The sequence below is a fragment of the Dinoponera quadriceps genome, unplaced genomic scaffold, assembly GCF_001313825.1.
Source record: "Dinoponera quadriceps isolate SergipeBrazil2010 unplaced genomic scaffold, ASM131382v1 scaffold1284, whole genome shotgun sequence".
Taxonomy (NCBI): Eukaryota; Metazoa; Arthropoda; class Insecta; order Hymenoptera; family Formicidae; genus Dinoponera; species Dinoponera quadriceps.
Window position 1 is genome coordinate 15063 of NW_014555351.1, and position 7359 is coordinate 22421.

Consider the following 7359-nt stretch of genomic DNA (forward strand, 5'->3'; position numbering starts at 1 on the left):
GTAAATTGCATAAATTTTACACTCCACAACATCGTCCATCTGAGCAACATATTGGTCGAATTATTGCCAAATTTGAGTCCACTGGATCAGTAGAAGACGTAAAAACAACAACACGCTGTCGTCCAGCCAGATCATAGGAGAATATTGATGCTGTCAGTGAGAATGTTGCCGATGACCCAAACACATCGATTCCACGCCGTTCTCAACAATTGGTTATCTCTAAAACATCATTATGGCATATTTTGCAAAAAGATTTGTCTTTAAAAGCATATAAAGTTCAACAGGACGGAGCTACGTGCTATACAGCCCGAGAAACATTGGATTTACTGAATCAGACCTTTCCGCAGCGCATAATTTCTAGAAACAGTGATGTCAATTGGCTACCCAGATCATGTGATTTGATGCCCCTGGATTATTTTCTTTGGGGCTACGTTAAAGAGCAGGTCTATAAGAATAATCCCACAACGATTCCGGAATTGAAAGATGAAATTTGTCATGTCATCGGTGAGATAGAGCCCACAATGTGTGAAAATGTGATTAAAAATTTTGACAAAAGAATCGTGGTCTGCAAAACATTACGAGGCGGTCATTTGTCCGATATCCTTGTGCACACATAAACTTACTACTTCCTACTTTACAAATAAAAAAAAAATTAATTTGATTCCAATGATAATTGTGTGTTTTATTTAACTTTAGTTTCGAACACTCTTGTTGAAAAACCCTGTATATATAATTGTAGTTTTTTTATTTCAAATGTACTGTGTTCAAAATTCTAATTGAAATCGTTAATGTTATCATGCTCATCATGTGAGCCGAGCATGATGCGGCAAACGATCTCTAAACAATAACACGCGGATTACTAACCAACCACAACATAAGTAAACATGAAGCACGCGTGTCTCATCACGTGTTCGGGTAGAAGAACACCGAATTGTCACATCGTATCAAAAACATGATCGAAAAGGCTTCGTCCAATCGAAGGTCGATCAATCTATTCGTTCCGCTGAACAAAAAAAACCACGCGTTATATCGGTATATAAACTAGGTGCCTTGAGAGCACCAGAGACCGTTACAGAAACGTTAAGCGAACTCTCAGCGAGAGAGGCTTTTTCGATATTAGACCACGCTGTTCGGGTCTAATAGTTCGCGTATCTCGGCTCGCTACGGGTCAACCGTCCGTGCGAGACATCAATCTCACGATTTTCTTCATCTCGTTATGAGACATCTTTCGCGGCCTCGTGACTACTTCGCGAGTGATTGTCGGTTTATCAGTTAATTATAATTGTCATTTGAACGTTGTGATCGTCGACTGGAATCGTGTTGCGTCTTGTAACCGCGGTTGTGCGTGGCACACGACAAGGAAGAACTTCATCACGCCTCTTATTGTAAAGGACAGATCGTCATTCTATCGCGACAGAAGAATAAACCATTGCACAACCGCAGCTCGATTTCAAGAATTTCAATCACCACACCGATCCTTCCTTGCATTCCGTGCCCTGCGCTGGGCAGATCCAGCGGAGCATTGCACGCGAGAAAGCTAGTGCATTCGCTCACAAACATATTGCAATATCAATTGTTTAGTTATATAAATAAAATCGAAAGAATTTTGTGTATAAATACGTTTTATATTTAAAAAATTATACATATATATACAGTGGCAGACATATATTTACGTACAGTTAGGAAAATTAAATTTTATTTGGTGGTACTTACACATGAAATAGTTAAACAAAAGTCTATTACGTCTTTTACAAGTTTATAACATATATTATGAGATAAAAAACAATGTTCATCAATTTACTGTAACTAAGAAGTTTCTTGTGTTTGTTTACTCAAGCGTCATATTTTCTGCGGACACGTACTTACGTACACTGTGGTGATACACAGATAGATAAAAATTTCTGCAATGTAAACAATACTTATTAGTATCTACTGAGTAATGTAGGTAGAGAGACTTGTTGCGACAGTACTGTGATGAGCAAAGAATGTAACGCTAGAACAACGTCGACAAATATAGCAGCTTCGTAAAAATGGGAAGTCTTATCGGAAGATTTCTACAGAGCTTGGAATATGTATTATGGCATGTTATCAAGTTATATAACATATTAAACGTCATGGAACGCCAGATAATGTTTCTCGTAAAACTAGACTACTAAAAACCGACATAAAAACTGACGTAAGATTCTTCAATTATCTGAATCAAATAGATTTAACATTGCAGTTGATATTCACGCTGAAATCATCAGATCTGGATAAAAATATAAGTGTTAGAACTGTCCAACGTAGATTGAATGAATTTCAATTACATGGACGCATTGCTAGAAAGAAACCATTCATATCAGAAAAGAATCGCCGAGCTAGAATCGTTTTTGCAAAAGAATATTTAAACTGGATGCAACAACAACGGTCGCGAGTTATTTTTTCTGACGAATCTAAGTTTAATCGATTTGGATCTAATGGCAAAGTATATGTAAGACGTCGCATAGGTGAAGAATATCGCAAGAATTGTATAAAACTAACTAGGGTGGCGGATCAGTAGTCGTATGGGGTTCTATGACTTTTAATGGTACAGGTCCTATTCATCGAATAAAAGGAATCATAGACAGATTTACGTACTTGATCGTAGAAAATGTATTACTACTACTAAACTACAATTATACAGGGTTTGTCCGGAAAGTAATGCGTCGCATTTTTTTTAACGTTATTTATTAATCGCACAGGTACAACAACTTAAAATTCTTCGAAGTACGCCCCTTCAGCATCTATACATTTTGCCAGCGCGATTTCCATGAGTCATACGCTTTCTGGAACTCGTCGATTGTGATGCTGTTCAGGGCGGCCGTCGACGTAGCTTGCACATTGTCCACCGACTCCAGATGTTTTTCTTTAAGGGCCCTTTTCAGCCGAGGGAACAAAAAGAAGTCTGCGAGGGCCAAGTCGGGGCTGTAGGGCGGCTGCGGCACTGTTGCCACACCGATCCGGGTTAAGTATGTCGTGACAACAAAGGCGGTGTGCGCTGGTGCGTTGTCGTGGTGGAGTTTCCAATTTCCGCGGATCTCCGCGCAGACGCGGGCGACCCTATTCGTCAGTCTGTGAAGCACTTCCACGTAAAATTTCGCGTTGACGGTCTGGCCAGGGGGTACGAATTCACGGTGCACTATCCTCTTTGCATAAAAAAAAAACAATGAGCATTGACTTCACGCGGGACTCGCTCATGCGAGCCTTCTTCGGGCGGCGACGACGACGTGTGCCACTATGCACTCTGCCTCTTTGACTCCGGATCATATTGAAAGACCCACGTCTCATCCCCTGTGATAACGTTGCTTAGGAAATCGGGATCATCTGCGCAGAGGTGTTGGAGTTCTGCACACACTTCCACCCGATGTTGCTTCTGGAGATCTGTCAAAACTCTGGGCACAAGTTTTGCGCAAATCTTCTGCATGGCCAAGTCTTCCGATACAATCTCGTGCACAACCGTTTTCGGCAAGTTCAGTAGTTCAGACATTAAGCGAACACTCATTCGACGGTCTGAAAACAGTAGTTGGCGCACACGAGTCACATTGTCGTCCGTTCGCTATGTTGACGGGCATCCTGCGCGGGCCTCGTCTGCGACCTCCTCCCGACCATCTCGAAACACCTTGTGCCATTTGTTCGACTGCGATCTGGAAAGGCAATCATCTCCGAAGGCTTCCTGAAGCATTTCAAATGTTTCCAGCGGCGTCTTCTTAAGCTTCACACAAAACTGTATCGCATAGCGTTGCTTTAACGTTTTCTCTATGGTACCTTCGATGCGACCACTACGCAGAAGTTCCCGGAACAAGCCGTCCTATTCCTCCAAGCGCATGAAGGCAATTGAGCGACATACCACTAAAAAGCTACGGGTTTCCCCCACCCTCTCCAACCGGTCCGACCGCTCAGGGACGTACACTCGCGTCACAAAAAAATGCGACGCATTACTTTCCGGACAAACCCTGTATATATTATATATAGAATTGAATATTTAAAAAATATATTACAATAGTATAGTAAATAATATCATTTTTTAAATATTATTAATATTGCTCCCATTTGCTGAAGAATATATGCCGAAATAATGGATCTATCAAGCAGATAATGATCCGAAACACACAGCACGCATCGTCAAAACATTTTTAAACGACCGTAATATTGTTACGTCCTAGAGGTGAACGCAACACCCGCGCGTGTAGGCGCGTGCCCCAAACGTACCCGAAAGCCGGCGGTGCAAGTCAGAGACCGGAAGGGTCTCTTTACACTGATGCGAGCGTACGCAGGGTGGTCCTAATTTAGGTCAGGGCACCGAAGCCCTTTACCTGGGATGGGACCGCGAGCGGAGTAACTGGGGAAAGGGTAGTGAACGCGCGATGGTATTAAATAAAATGGGAATTTTAGAATAATAATTTCGATATTTATTTTACGTTTGCGTGTAACATTACAATATTGCGAGAGTGGTAAGATTACGAAATAGAACGGTGTACGGAGCGATTACAATACGGTGTGTGAATGTGTATACGCGTGTGTGTGTGTGTGTGTGGTTACAGGGAGTGTTTTAAGGGGAGGGCAATGAATTGGGAGTGGGAGGTTCCGAAGAGGAAGTAGGGGAATCGTACGGGGACGGAGATGGGTCTGGGGTCCGTGGGTCTGGGGTAGGGGATCGCGAGGGTGGATTAAAATAATATGGAGGAGACGGGGGAGGCGAAACCCAAAGGTAGGGTGAAGGAATATTACGATAGGGTGGTGTTGGAGGGGTTAGAGGTTGATAATGGTGGTCAGGTGAGTAGGAGGGAGCGAGAGGGGAACCTGGAGGTATTAGAGAATTTTCGTTATGAGGGGGTGGTGACTGTAACCTCCTGTCAGAGGCTAGAAACTCGGGAAAGTCTGTCAGCTGAGCGATCAAAGTAGTGTCGTTTACCTCGTTTAAGTCCCTGACTGCGAGCCGCAGGGCCTCGAGCCTTTCCTCATCAGATAAAGTATTCCCTGCGACACGGGGGTGTTAATATGAGGTCTGTTCCAAAAGTATCGCGAATTTTGCGTTTTTCCAAAAATTATTTATTTATTCATGAATATCTATTTTGTCCCCTTCAAAGTAATCCCCATCAGATATTATAAACTTGTGCCAACGTTTTTTCCAATCCTCGAGGTACTTCAAAAAATCATTTTTTGTTATCTTGTTCAGCTCCTCCTTCGATGCCGTCTTTATCTCCTCAATAGTAGCGTAGCGTCGTCCTTTCATGTGCCTCTTCAGTTTCGGGAACAAGAAAAAGTCACAGGAGGCCAGGTCTGGGGAATATGGTGGCTGCGGCATCATTAGTGTGTTGTTTTTGGCCAAAAATTTGCGCACACGCAAAATTCGCGCACAAGCAATTTTGGTACGAATTTCGCGGCCACCCGTCTCATGCCCAAATCATTAGTAAAAATCGAATGGCACGAGCCAATCGATATGTTTAGGTTCTCAGCAATTTCTCTAACGGTGATTCGATGATTGGCCAATACTATTTTCTTCACTCCATCAATGTTTTTGTCTGTTGTTGACGTGCTCGGGCGTCCGGCACGCTTTTCGTCGTTCACATTTTCTCGGCCCTCTGAGAACATTTTGTACCACCGATAAACGTTGCTTCGGTCCAAGGTAGCTTCACCATATGCCACAGTCAACATTCAGAATGCGTCCGCGCACTTAATTTTGTTAGATTCTTTGATCCATTTTTTGGAATAGGCAAAAATCGAAGACGAGCCAAAACATGTCCAAGCAAAACAGCTGTCAAAGATAAACTGAATATTCAAAATGGCCGAACTTGTCGGCATAAATGAGGGACATGAGTACCAACATAACGCCACAAAAAAATCGAAAATCGAATATACGTAACCCGCGGAAATTCAAAATTCGCGATACTTTTTGAACAGCCCTCGTATACTAAGGAATGGGGCAAGGTAGGGTGATTAAAAACGTAGGTAGGTACTCGTACGTGTACTAGGTTTGGGGGTGCGGAACCTTTTCGGTCGGCTGGTCCCTCGGATGCGGAACCTTTTCGGTCGACTGGTCCTTCGGATGCGGAACCTTTTCGGTCGACTGGCCCTTCGGATGCGGAACCTTTTCGGTCGGGTGGCTGTTCGGATAATTGCACTCGCGGTGGTCGATCGAATAAATCGCGAGATACGTAATTAATTACTCGGAAGTGCTGCTGTACCGTGTAGCAAAGATCAAAGCCTCCGTACAGTTGAGGACAAAAGATTGAGAATCGTAACGATGATACGTGACGAGACTTTCGAAATGAAAAACGAAGTGTGTCTTGCGGCAAGAGACTGGGGTTTATATAGGGCAGATTTTTGGGGGTGGTGGATGACGTCTACCAATGAGAGGAGGTTGCGTGGAAGACGGTTACTCCGGGAAATTCCTATTATTAATATAAACAATTCTAAGAACCTAATCGCATAGGAGGGCCTTTGTTATACAAGGGTGGATAGATCATTGCCCAATCGGAAGCCTTATGACATGTGTGGGCGGCGAGTACTCGTATCTTTTCATAAACCGCTTGATCAAATTTGTTAGTTTTATAATCATAAGAGGAGGAATCCGTTGCTATTTAGGTACCCAGTATGGGCACATACGTGCCTATCGTAGAGGTGGCTAGATATCTTAATTATATAAAAGACGAATCTGTCGTCCCCGGAATACCCAGGATGTAAATAAACTACATACCTTACATGAAGGCGGAATGAATGAAAAACACCTGGGGAACCATACGGTACGTTTAACGGCGGCCAATGTACTCTTATCTTTGTTACAATAGCGCTAGCTCGAAATCCGTCTGTTTCCTAATCATATAATTAAAAAGAGAGATTCATAGTTTCCGGGACACACCCAGGACGTAACACCTCCAGCTTTAGACAAATGTTGGGGACGCCAACATTTGCTGGCGGAGCGTGCTGTACATGGTTAATATCTTGTGAAATGTCCTTGATGTTGGGTCCCGTTATGAACGGTTCTTATTTTTCTGAGTTTATAAATACATATTATTTTCTTCCTTTTTTTTTTTGAAAGCTAGCTTGCAGATTACTTCGAGGAGACGTTCATGTATGTGTATAATATAGCATATTTCAAGTAAATATCTGAAATTGCCATACTCTATCATTAAAATAATTACAGGTCGTATGATCACGTTTAATACTAATGCTCTTTAATTACCTTTGAACTTAAGCTTGTAGACAAGATATTTGAGTAGTTGTTTACGAGAATTTTATAAAATTCAACATCAATCATCGATAAAACAAACAATAGTAGAGAAGTGATGCTTCAAAATTGAGATAAAATTTTTGTTTTAATTATATATATATATATATATA